Source organism: Paroedura picta, chromosome 1 (assembly GCF_049243985.1).
Source record: "Paroedura picta isolate Pp20150507F chromosome 1, Ppicta_v3.0, whole genome shotgun sequence".
In the NCBI taxonomy this organism is placed as follows: domain Eukaryota; kingdom Metazoa; phylum Chordata; class Lepidosauria; order Squamata; family Gekkonidae; genus Paroedura; species Paroedura picta.
Window position 1 is genome coordinate 132,927,936 of NC_135369.1, and position 13,241 is coordinate 132,941,176.

At 41.6% G+C, this 13,241-nt stretch overlaps 1 protein-coding gene and 1 long non-coding RNA gene across 8 annotated transcripts in view; both read left to right on the forward strand.

Annotated features, from left to right (window-relative positions):
- The window catches only part of EPHA7 (EPH receptor A7), a 223,162-nt gene that overhangs the window by 146,639 nt on the left and 63,282 nt on the right, over positions 1-13,241 (forward strand). The window lies entirely within an intron of this gene.
- LOC143820819 (uncharacterized) lies at positions 1,899-12,112 on the forward strand. The gene is made up of 2 exons (XR_013225539.1): positions 1,899-6,969; positions 7,802-12,112. It is a non-coding gene; the product is annotated as an uncharacterized LOC143820819 (long non-coding RNA).

Sequence of the window (13,241 nt, forward strand, 5' to 3'; positions counted from 1 at the left end):
TTGGCCAAGTCATTCATTGTTTCAAAGAGACTTTAGAACTGCTTTTATTGTGAGGTGGTCATGAATTTGAATAGATATTTTACCTAAAAATGGCTTGTCAACTATATGCTGCAGTTTGGAATTCCTTTTCTGCATGTTTATTGTGTGAAACCGTTCATTCCTAATGTTCATTTTTGCTTTCCAGTTGGCCTCATTACCCCACTAAGATTAGAATTTATTAATAATTTCTGCAGGTCTCCCTTCAACCGTTTCTTTCCATTAATGAGAGTCATGGAGCCTTATCCGTGAACAGATTGAAGACAGCTGAGAGTCATTAGGTACTTCAGCTTCACACTCTCTTAAATTATCACTTTCCATGTGCACTACTGAAAAAATTAGGTAAAATTTTGCCATACATCTCCTTTTTATCCACTTTTCCTCCAAAGAACTAGGCAAACCTTTAGTAAAGCTAAAGTGACCTTCCCAAACCATTTATTATCTAGTCATCACCTTGTACAATTATAATTAATAACTTCAGTACATGGCAGTATGAAGGCTTGATATAATATTTATACAAGCAGACAACTCACAAGGACTTGTGGATGTCATTTCATGTCCCCCAGTATCCCATTTCCCACAGTGTCTTATTTTCACATCCTGGGAGCTCCATATCTATTTACCCTTCTTCCACCTTTTCTTCTCACTCACCAATGGACCTTTCTTATTTCTCCCCTCCCCCCCCCCCCAGTCTCCAGCTTTATCATTGTTTATTTGTTTGCATTTACATTTATATTCAGGGGGGACCCAAAGCAGTTTACATAAGTCTCCTGTCCTCCATTGTGTCCCATAATAACTTTGTGAAGTAGATTATTCTCTCATAGTAACATTACCTCAAGTACATTCTCTTATTGTAACAACCCATTGAGGTGCGACAGGCCCAAGGTCACCCAGCAAGTTTCTATGGTAGAATGGAGATTCGAGGAGCATGAGAACCACCCACTACGAAAAAGAAGACTAAATATTTTCCCCAAATGTTGGTCTTCACAATCACTTGTTTGAGACTCCTCTCTCTATTAACATTGATCAACAACCCTGATGTGATGTCAATCACCAGTGCCAAAGGAGTCCATAGTAAGACCGATGCCCTCACCTTCATTCACATTCTTCATGGGACCCTCAGCAAATCCCTTGGTTCCCTTGGTGTCCACAACACTGTGCACAATGAGATCAGAAGACTTCTTCGCAACAGCACCCCTGGACCATTGTTCTGATATCTGTCAATATCAATGAGTGTTCAGAAACCCTTGGCTCTATTGGAACCACACAGATCTGGCTCAGAAAAACTTGCCAGCCACAATTCTGACATTGACTCTGAAGTCCCATTCATCACCCCTCCCTCAAAAAAAACAACAATAGTGGGGTCTTGTTTCTCAGGGCCTTTTCGCACAGGGATCTTTGTTGCAAATTGTTTGCGGAATGAAAAATCGCCATTTAAAATAGTGGAATTCGTCGTTATGCATACCTGCCTTTGTAGTGGAATCAGTTGCGTTTTTTAGCGTTTCCCACAGGCTTCCGGTCTCGGCAGAAATCGCTAGAAAGGAAGCGCTATTGCCAAGCTCGTCCCGCCCCTGGCCGTCAAGCAGCCAATGGGCAGCCGTTAGCATGCTCCCAAACAGCCCCTTTCCCTTTAAGAAAGGTTTTTTTTAAAAAAAAACGACCCATAGCAATGAATCTAGGTAGATTCGTTGCTACAGAGAGACCCATCCAGCTGCCTAATGTGAGCTGTCGTTTGATTGTATGATCGTTTGCACGCTGCCTCGAGTGATTAAAAAAAAATCCCCCCCCCTCACGGGCCCGATTTTCGGCTGGATTTATTTGTAAAAAATAAAGGGACTTTATTTCAGCAAACGGGCTTTTCAGTGGTTTGTGCTTAGTGACTAAAGGTGAAGGACTGAAGCCAGGGAAGCCTCTAAACAGAAAGAGGCTCGCCGGTGCGTTTATCCCCGCTCGCTCGGAGAAAAAAAAATGGCGATCGCTTCGCCGGAAGTTTGGAGGAGAGAGCCAGGGGGAGGGACTTTGAAGAACCAGCAACAATGGTAACGCACAGGTCTTTAGCGCTACTGTTGCAGATTGGTTGCAGCAGTGTATCGCTATCCGGAGGGTGAATCCACTTTTCTGGATTCCCCTGAAAGCGCCACAACGAAGCGCTTTTTGCTGATTGGTTTCAGGATTGTTGCAGATTGTCTACGACGTCGTGGGTTATGGCAAATTAGTAGCGTTTCCAAATAGCAACCATTCTGCTACTTTGAAGCCGTGCGAAATGGCCCTCAGTATCGCCTATAGAGGACCTCTGAATATACACCAAGCAGTTATTTCACATGACAAAAGGCTTTGATGTTGTGTTGTTGGATCCAGAGATATTGTATTTGATTTTGCATGTCCTCTGCACTGACAACTTGGGTCCGATGGCACAAGAGCCAGATTGCTGTAATGGTTAAGAGCAGCAGCCTCTAATCTGGATAACCAGGAACTTATCTGCACTAGGCTTTTTATCCTCTATCACCTCGGATTTAAAAGAGTGAAAAGAGCAATTTGCATCTGATCCAGTTTCCAGTCTGATATCGGTCAGGTATATTATTACATCTACAACTTCTCTGCTCCACTCTAGAGAAACACCACTTTTTCCCTGGGATAACTGAGAGTGGATATTATCCACTTTAGAACTTTAGAAAAGCACTCAGGAAGCCCATGCAGACGTTTGCCTTTTTGGATTTTCATCCCCCCCCCCAGCCTGGCAGCACCCCCATAGTTCCCCCTGAGACTGCCACCTCCACTTTCCCTCTAAGAGCTCATTCAGCTAGAGTCCAGGCATCTTAGGCAGCATTTGTCAGTAAAGTCACCTTGACAGACATCTACAGAGCAGCTACGTCTTTGATTCCCTCCACATTTGTCTGATGCTACTTCATAAACATGTAGTTCAGCCAGGAGGCCAGCTTTCACCTTGGTGTGCTTGCTATGGTCCCCTATGAGACTACGCAGAGGCCACAAAGATAAAATAGGATTGCACTTACCTGTAACACATATGTTAAGTGGTCTTCTGTGCAGGCACACATTTTTCCTCCTTCCCTTCACTCTCTCTTTCCCAGTCATGTGGCCTTTTTGAGCAGAAATACCAACTGGGGGGAGCACTTCTGTGCCTGGAAAGTTGTTTGCAGAGTTTCTCTTTGCAGCATGCCTGTGCATTCACAGTCCCACGTGTAGCTGTACAGAAGACCACTTGTTGAGCAGATAAGTGCAATCATTCCCCCCATATTGTTTTAAAGACATACTATATTACTTGCTGTGATCATTTCTTGTTGTTACAATAAAGAATTTAGAACAAAATGGATGAAAGGCATTCCATTCATGGCTGATGTTTATCAGATTGGCAAACAAACAAGATCTAAAACAAATGAGCCAGGCAATATGTACAGGATGGGAGCACATTTCACTATCACCACCACACAGGATGTCTGGATTAAATAATTTGCTCGTACTTCTATCGTTTTTGTCAGAGAAGGCCTGAGCTATTGAAAACTCAAACAGGGATAACACGGAACATTTTTTTTAAAAAAAAAGAAATAAGCTAGACTAGCTAAATCCATCCATGAAGGCATGACTTAAAGAAAATAAGAAAAGGTTGGGGGGGGAGCACAACACTTTAGAGGTTTAAGTAGTAAAAGATAAATACGAAGAGAAAACAAAGACTTCAGGCCTTTGAACAACTGCCAGAGATAGAAAATACAACAAAGTAAAGTAAATGGACTGATCAAGGGAGTACACAAAAAGCAGTGAAGCATGTAAAATGAATGTTGTCTAAAAATGTGCAGGATCCATTCTACGTTAGGCATTTTAAATTGTCCATATTTCAGTAGTAAAAATAAGCATGTGCTTCATCTTCTCCCATTGAGGCAAATGGGACTTAAACGTGTTTAATTTATCCTTCCAGCATTGATTTTTCCTCACTGTATATATAGCCAGTTATAAAATGAAAAGGCTTGGATAGGCTATCATATTTCTTACAATGCTAAGTCTTTCTTACAATGCTACTGGTTTGTATCACCTTTTTTACCTTGTAATGGTAACAAATACAGATCTTGTGTTATGAGTGATTGCAAGACAGACGTTACAGCAGGATACAAAGATTTAGTAGCTTGAATGTGAAGTAGTTATCTTCTCAGGGGCTTTTATGAAACAAGAGTCTCACTCTCCACCTCTCTCCCTCCCCCATTAACAGTTGAACTAAGATTGATGTAGTTAAATAACAGGACACATTATATTTAAAAAATGAGGCAAATATCTGAGCACAAACATATAAGAAATTGGGCGGGGGAATAGTGACAATGACAAGTCATTCAGCATATCTTATTTTCATTTGCAAGAAAAAGAAGCATGTCTGCACCTTTGCCACCACAGACATGTCAAGAGGTCACATGGGCTCAGCCAGGCACATGGCAGCACCTGATGGTGCGAGTGCAGCCCACCAAAACCATGGCTGGTGACACACTCCAGCAGGGGCATAGCCAAGCTTCTTTTAAAAAGTGGCCCACTTGGAGCCCGTCCTCTATCAGCTGAGGAGAGCAGTTGGAAGCTTCCTACAACCCACTCTTTCAAATGGTATTTACAGTATCCTGTTTGTTTGTTTGCTTGCCGGTTATTCTGTACAAATAGGTTGTATGTTAATAATTTTGATACATTTTATCACAGCTGGTGGTCTGCCTAGTAGGTGCTGGGTATTTACTGCCAAAAACAACAGGCAGAGCAGACTAAATGTCTCCTAGGATTCACGCCTTTTAGATCAAAAGAGTCCTATGGGTCCTATGTGAACCCATCTTGCCGCCTAAACTGCCCCCCCTATATATAACCCCAAGGGGGCTACCCTGCCTCGTGTCTTTCAATGCTCCCTGTACTTGCCATGCTTCATCCTGTTTCAGCCTTATGGAACCCTCCAATAAAGACTGACTTCTTAGCGCCGCATGTGTCTGGAGCAGCTTTGTACGAGGGGGTCTCTTCTGGTTAAGCAGACTAGCCCACAGTTCATGAGAGATGTAGACTGACTTACTGAGATTCAAAGAAGAAAAGGGAGCTTTAGTGCTCAGATTAAAAAGAGTAAGGCAACCTTAATCGAAAATAAAATTGCTGCCATGGCATGGATAAGTAGTGAGAGTTTGGCAGTGATGAGTTCCCTCTTTTTAAAATAAAAAGTAGCCCTTTTGGGCTTCCCTTCACTTTTGTGATTAATGGACTCATTAGAAGAGTGGTTTGTTCTGTTTGTTATATCTAAGATTTACAGGGTTGTGGTACAAAAGTGTCATTAAATGGATTATTCTCCATTCCAGCTTTTAAAACTGAATTACTGGAATTAAAACCAGGGGGAGGGGGAAATGCAGTAATGTTTACTGGGCACTTTACATTATTGAAATTTTCATTGTGCATCACTTGTATAAATTTGTTATTAAGCTTTAACATTTAGGTTCCTTATAACAGTACTTGTTAAGCAGTTTACCCAATGAAAATGTCTTCAGGAAGGGAAGAAATCTAACCAGACCTGAAGAATCTGAAGCCTGCAACTGTTTCAAACACAAACAAAACCTTTTTTCATAAATGAGATCTCCTGAGAACAGCAGCAAAATATTATAATATTTATAAAATTAAATGTTAAGTAACAAGATAGCTTGCTTGCCATCTTTTACTTTATTTGTTAATTCATGATTATATAGAATGCATATAAGTACTTGTAATGTCAGACTTAAATGAGCGTTTTATGAACAGGCCCAGTCTCCAGATCTGCTATATAAAGCTCACTTGGCATAATTCCTATGTCCAGTTGTGTGGCAGTTGTGGCAACAATTGTCTTGATTCCATAATTTCTCAGCCCTCGCCTATCCTCCTTGTGTTTCTTCTCAGAATGGACAAGCAGTTAGATGCATGGGTGCACAATTTATTCAAAGACTGAGATCTTTAAAAGAAAAAAAAGCAACCCTATTAACTAAGAATGCAGAGGCATGAGAATATATATCAGAACAATACTATCAAGTGTTAACAGAAACTAGGGGTGAAAACAAAGTACTAAGTTAGTGGCAGGTTTCTAGCCTCCTAATGGAGGCAGGGGTCCACCACAACCAGCATCCCCTTCACTGAAGCTTGTTACCTTTTGGCATGTAAAGACACTCGTGTGCAAACAAGGATATACATAGTTGGCAGGAATTCCTGGCAGAGTTTTGAGCCGGTGTGGTAAAGCCCAAACAAATAACAATAGCTGTTGGCTGCCTAGCACATCCTGCCCTTAAATGCAATTAATATGTTATGATGTAGATCAGTTATTTAAATATATACTAGTTAAATCAAAGTCTGGTTCTCCTCGTCTTTATTTGAGAATGATGCTGAGGGTAAAAAAATGATAGAGATCACTTTTGTAAATTTTTTGGGAATAAAATAAAGGCTTATAAGCTCTCAAAACTCTAAGCCAATTAGACACTTGGTATAACTTTAACAATTTACTACAAATTACACTGTAATTTTAGTTTTGTGGGTGCCACTAGTTAGGAGAGCCAGTGTAGTGTAGTGGTTAAGAGCAGCAAACTCTAATCGGAAGAGCCTGGTTTGATTCTGCTTTCTTCCAAATGCAGCCAGCTGGGTGACCTTGGGCTAGGCCCAGTTATATCACAGCTGTTCTCATATACCAGTTCTTTCAGAGCTCTCTCAGCCCTACCTACCACACAGGTTGTGGGGAAAGGAAGAGAAAGGTTTTCTAAGCTACTTTGGGACTCCTTCAGGTAGTGAAATGTAGCTCTTGTAGCTAAAAATAAGAATTGCTTTTATATCTCCAAGCTGGCTCTCCTTCTCCCCTCCTTTTGTATTTGCATATGCCGTATTTAATTGCTTCAGGCTTCCTGCCTTATGTATATATCTTAAAGCATTCTTTTTAGTGAACAACAGAGAAGAAACTAGGTTGTTGTTGTTGTTATGTGCGAAGTCGCGTCCGACCCATCGCGACCCCATGGACAATGATCCTCCAGGCCTTCCTGTCCTCTACCATTCCCCGGAGTCCATTTACGTTTGCACCTACTGCTTCGGTGACTCCATCCAGCCACCTCATTCTCTGTCGTCCCCTTCTTCTTTTGCCCTCGATCGATCCAAGCATTAGGCTCTTCTCCAGGGAGTCCTTCCTTCTCATGAGGTGGCCAAAGTATTTGAGTTTCATCTTCAGGATCTGGCCTTCTAAAGAGCAGTCAGGGTTGATCTCCTCTAGGACTGACCGGTTTGTTCGCCTTGCAGTCCAAGGGACTCGCAAGAGTCTTCTATAGCACCAGAGTTCAAAAGCCTCAATTCTTTGACGCTCGGCCTTCCTTATGGTCCAACTTTCGCAGCCATACATTGCAACTGGGAATACCATAGCCTTGACTAAACGCACTTTTGTTGACAGGGTGATGTCTCTGCTTTTTAGGATGCTGTCTAGATTTGCCATAGCTTTCCTCCCCAGCAGCAAGCGTCTTTTAATTTCTTTGCTGCAGTCCCCATCTGCAGTGATCTTGGAGCCCAGGAAAATAAAATCTGTCACTATCTCCATTTCTTCCCCATCTATTTGCCAGGAATTGAGAGGGCCGGATGCCATGATCTTTGTTTTCTTGATGTTGAGTTTCAAGCCAACTTTTGCACTCTCCTCCTTCACCCGCATCAACAGGCTCTTTAGTTCCTCTTCACTTTCTGCCATTAGAGTGGTATCATCTGCATATCTGAGGTTGTTGATATTTCTCCCTGCAATCTTGATCCCAGAAACTAGGTAGTAGTCACAAAAATTTAAACTAAACTATGCTGGAGAATCTTGAAGATTGTTTCTCATTTATTTCTCAGCTGTCACTGTGAATGACATCAACCCACAGTCCAAATGATTTTGTTTTTCATTTGGTTTTTTTTTTTTTTACTATGACTTTAAGTAAAAATAGAATGGCTAGGTAAGCACATGGATAAATGTTAATTGTTATTGGACACTCATGGGTGCGACATTTAAAAAGGAGGTAAATCAAGCATTCATCAATAACTGTTCAGCCAAAATCTGGCCTTCTTTTATCTAATGTGAGTCAATCTCTGTATAATATTGCCCCAAGTATGTTTAAACTTTTTAAAAAGCCAGAGTAGTCTAGCAGGTTGCTTGTCTGATTAACAGGTTCATAGAGATCTGTTCTGCCATGGACATTATTATTAAGTTACATTATAAATCTAGGAATGGACTAGAAATACAAAACACAGAAGTGAGTTAAATTTGCCAGCTAATTAAGCACCACCAAAATGAAGTCATTTGTCCTTGAAGATTACAAAGCCTTCGTCTTCCTCCCTCTTTCCTTGTTAGGAGTAATTTGTGGGCCCAGGAATTAACAATGAGATCTGTGCTAGCTATAAAAGTAGAATGTGTTAAGTTTCTTTTCCAAGCCATGGCCAGTGTTCTATCATCCTGAACAGTCAAGGCAAGAAAAGGCAGGGGAGTCCTCCAATAGCCCCATGCTGATCTAATCCTGCAGGTGCAGCTGTCTGCTTAATGAGATTGATACAAACACTATCTCCCACATGGTCTCTATTAAACAAGCAGCAGTTCCTTCACTGAAACAAATATTATCGTTAAGTACTTCTGTCAACTCAAGTATAAGGAATGCAAATATTGTAGGACTTGAATATTATCGTGGTTTGCAGTAGAATTTCTGCTAGTACATACCTATAGACCCTGAAAAATGAATCATATAGGTAAAAGCCACATATCTTACATTTGTAACAAATAAACTCCTTTAGTATCATAAAGAATTTTGAAATATTTTTTGACATCAGTAAACCTTTGGAAGTGAAAAATACTGGGAGAGCCTGTTTATGTCAATTTTTGTATTTACTCTTGTTAGAACTATGCTTTTGGATTGCATTATGTGCTCCCAGCTCATTGTAGCTCCGCGCGTTTGTGCAGGCCCCGGGTCGCCCTCTCCCTCTACCCCTTGGCAGTGGTCCGCAACAGGAAAAAGGTTGTGGACCGCTGGTTTAAAGGGTTGGGGCCTATATGAGAGTACTCTGAGATGATACCTAGGTTCATCAGAGGAGATAACCTTTCAAGTAAGAGACCCAGGTTGTATGGGACTTTAAAGGTCAAACTAGCAAGTTGAATTGCAGGCAGTGAAGCTTTCAAAATGGCAGGTATATTTTTACATACTGTAACTAACAGATAATAGGATGTGAGCATAGGACGAACCAGGACGTCTGCCTGTTTAGGCCCAGTGTTATACAGCCTGCACACAAGAACAGTGTCTCTTGGGCTATCATTGCTTTCCTGGACTAGGATCACCACCCTGCGTTCCAGTCTATTACTCAATGACCCAGTCATTAAGGCCTCATATCCTGTAAACCCGATGTTTTCAGGTTGCTTTCTCAGCCTGGATCACTTCTCCATGCATGAGGATCTGCCCAAGACCAAGTTTTTTTTCTTCTCCTTTTTCCTTTTCTGAAACTGATGTCCTGGAAACCAACACTTTCTTAGCTGACTTTTACAGCTGGGGCTTCTTACTCGGATTTCTGTCCCTTGGTTCTATCCTGACTTACTGCCGGTCCTGCCTTGCACGGGAACTTGAAGGCATCTGACAGAGGCAAATACTATCTTGTGTACCATGTGGAGTATTCAAAGCATCTTCAGCTTACACAGCCATAGCATTAATGTAGTCTTGAAGTTACAGAAGTATGGAATCCTATGGTCAGATCAGAAGAATCAAGGAAGAGAGAGACCAGTTACCATGTGGTGCTGGAAGAATAAATTATTTGCCACTGTTTTTCTAATAACAATATGAGATCTAATAAAACTCCTGTTGTCTTTACAGAGATTGTGGAATTCAGCCTTTTATCATTTGTAAAACAATATTCTCCAACTCATAGCAAAATGAAAACAAATGAAGCTAATCACCATGGCCTCTTACGCATGGGCCAGAAGGCCCACGCTGGAGGCAGGAGTGCTTCGGTTAAAATTATCGATAACGCTTGCTGCCGCTGCCAGTGCAGGAGCCTCCTGGCCCAGGGCTATGGAGTCCATGGTAAGTGACTGCGGGATCTTCCGCAGCTTCCTGAGTGAGCTGGGGCTGCGGCAGGCTGGCGCTATGCGTAATCACCAGCGCCAGGCTTGTCGGCTCCCCCAGCCCCAACCCTACGGTGTTCCTTAAGGGACACCGCACGCCCCTGCAGGCTCCGTGGAGCCACGGAGCTGGCAAGGGCGACCCCCTGGCCCCACCAGTGTGTGTGGAGGGGGCCTGGCCCCTCCCCACCTCCCCACCCCCGCTGCCTCACTTACCTCGGCCGGCAGGGATCCGGCCCTCCTGGTACCGGGGCAACCCAGCATGTCCTGCTCCCGTGCGTATGCGGGGCACAGCGGGGCATCTTGCGCCGCTGCAACGGCATGGCACCAGCATGGGGAAGCTGACGTCATGCATAAAGGGCCCGTATCAAGTAAAATCCATGAAAATATCCATTATAAGATTAAAATACATAAGCATTTAAAACATAAATGCTGACAGATAAAAGAAACACAATTAACAATAACTTTCTATTCCTACACTCATAAGGAGGGATTCTGCTTAAAACAAGTTATCTATTGATTGATGAAACAGTCAAAGTTTTTGACTCTCTATATAACCAAGGCCATAAAATTTTACAATTGCAGTGTTACTTGTTTACTCTGTGAGTAGTATCACCAGTTTGTTCTGATGGGACCGCTATCAGCATCATGATAAAATATTCCCAAGATTTCTTTCACGGTCTACTGCAAATGTTGGGCACCAATAGGCTGATGAATAAATGTTAGTGACTACAGAATTGTGAGCTGAATTAAGAGTTTTTCTGCTTGACTGGTTTGCTCTGTCTAAACATGTTAAGTGTGTTTTCAAGCTGATTTTATATATATGGAGAGAGAGAAAGAGTTTCATTATGACAACCATTATGTATACTGAATACTTCAAAGAGAATATTCAGCACAAGAATGTATAAATACACACTTTCTACATCGAGTTGTATATTTGTTGGTTATGATTTGGAATTTTTTAGCTTTGCTTTTTAGTAATTATATAATTCAACATGTTGGGTTTTGGATAGTATATTTAATGGTTAAAGGTAAAGGTATCCCCTGTGCAAGCACTGAGTCATGTCTGATTCTTGGGGTGACGCCTTCTAGCGTTTTCATAGCAGATCAATACAGGGTGGTTTGCCATTCCCTTCCCCAATCATTACCATTTTATTTAATGGTTACATTATAACAATTATAATATTTCTGATATGCTTGAATCTTTTTACCCCCAAAACATATTTCACCAACTATAATGATGAATCCAAAGAGAGAGGCTGTTTGTAACATCTGATCAAGCTTAATTCTTGTGGTAATATTTGATAGGTTTATATAATCTTTAGCATTTTAGTTCAAAAGCAAATGAGGCTCTAAAGGTTAAAATCAACACCTTAAACTTGATTCAGAATTCAGCGGTCAGCCAATACATCTGTTGGTCAACCGGTCGAATGTGGGCTCTCCATGGGATCCTTGTAAGGATCTTGGCAGCTGCATTCTGAACCAACTTTGGTTTCTGAGTCAGAGATAAGAGAAGGCCACATAGATCAAGTTACAGTAATCCAGCATGGAGGTGACCATAGCATGAATCACTGTGGCTAGGTGATCAGGGGCTAGGCAGGGGGCTAGTCATATGTTATCCTGCCTGAGTTCAATGGCGATTGTTGTGTCTCTGAAATTCTCATTACATTTCATAGGTATTAGGAAGCAGATTAAGAATACTACTACTCAAACTAAGTGATGTTGTAATTTTCTACCATAAATTATATCCTTGAATGTGGCACTTTCAACAGCTTTCCAGTACAGCACTAAGTGCTGTTTTCTCTTGATACCTGGATGGACTATTTCAACAATTGGCTTTTAATATCTGACTGTCTGTTTGTGTGACTGTTAATTTATTTTTCTTGTCACTAGGTTTTATCTTATTTCAGGCTCCACCAATGAATTATATACTTTGTTAGGGATTGAAATTTATTGAAATATCCATTGGACTTCTCTATAATAAACATAATCACAGCACTACTCAGCCTGGAAATCTTTTTATTTGTCAGATGTCCAATTTCAGCAAATTCTATCCATATTGAGAGGAAAGTTTAGAGCTGGGTGGTATGGTCAATGGTACAGTAGAATATGGAAGTTTTATTAAGATCCCCCCCCCCATAGCTAACATCCTTGAAGTTGACATCTTCTTATGACTGAATAGATAGGAGCAACAAATTCAATTACAGAAAGCCATCTCTGTCATTACACCTGTCCGCTTCTGCAGGAAATTACTTGTAAATTGTGCTTTATCTTTCTATCCCATAAATCTTGTGACCATAACTGACACTTGTCATGGAAGATGGATAGTGAATGAAAAAGGCAAGAACACAAATGAGTGAGCTTGCTAGGGGAAAACATTTGAGTGTATTTTGGACTGGAGAGGAGTATTTAGGAAATACAATTCCTGTGGACACACCTTTGTGGCTGAGGATTTCTTTTGAATAAATTCTGTGACATCTAAATTTGGCATGCACAGATGTATGCAGAATTGTAGCTTGCTACGTTAGTTTGCCATCCCTCAACTTTATGCCAAACACATCAGAATTAATTTATGATTCTGATGTAATACTTATGGATGTCATGACAGTCAGTATTGCCTCCTCTGTTAAACAATTCAGGATCAGTTCATTGATGGCTAATACCCATGTCAGCAGCTCTGTAAAAAAACAAACAAGATATGAAGCTGAATTCTGTACCAAATTGCAAAGACAGCTATGTTTAAAAATAGATCTAGGAATTGTCTGTGATTTGAAATACGGAATCCTTGCAATCTTTTGTTGAATTGTTAACTCAATTTCGGCCCTTGATCCATACCAGTCTGGCTTCCGTCCTGGCCATGGGGTGGAGACCGTGCTGGTCGCCCTGACAGATGATCTCCGGCGCCAGCTAGACCGGGGCGGGTCGGCCATTCTCGTGCTATTAGACCTGTCAGCCGCATTTGATGTGGTTGACCACGAGCTCTTGGTTCACCGCCTCGCTGATACTGGGATTGGAAGGGTGGCTCTTAAATGGCTATCCTCCTTTCTAGAGAACAGGTCACAGAGGGTCGCTGTGGGGGAGGAGTTATCCGACTCCTTTGCACTCCCATGTGGGGTGCCACAGGGAG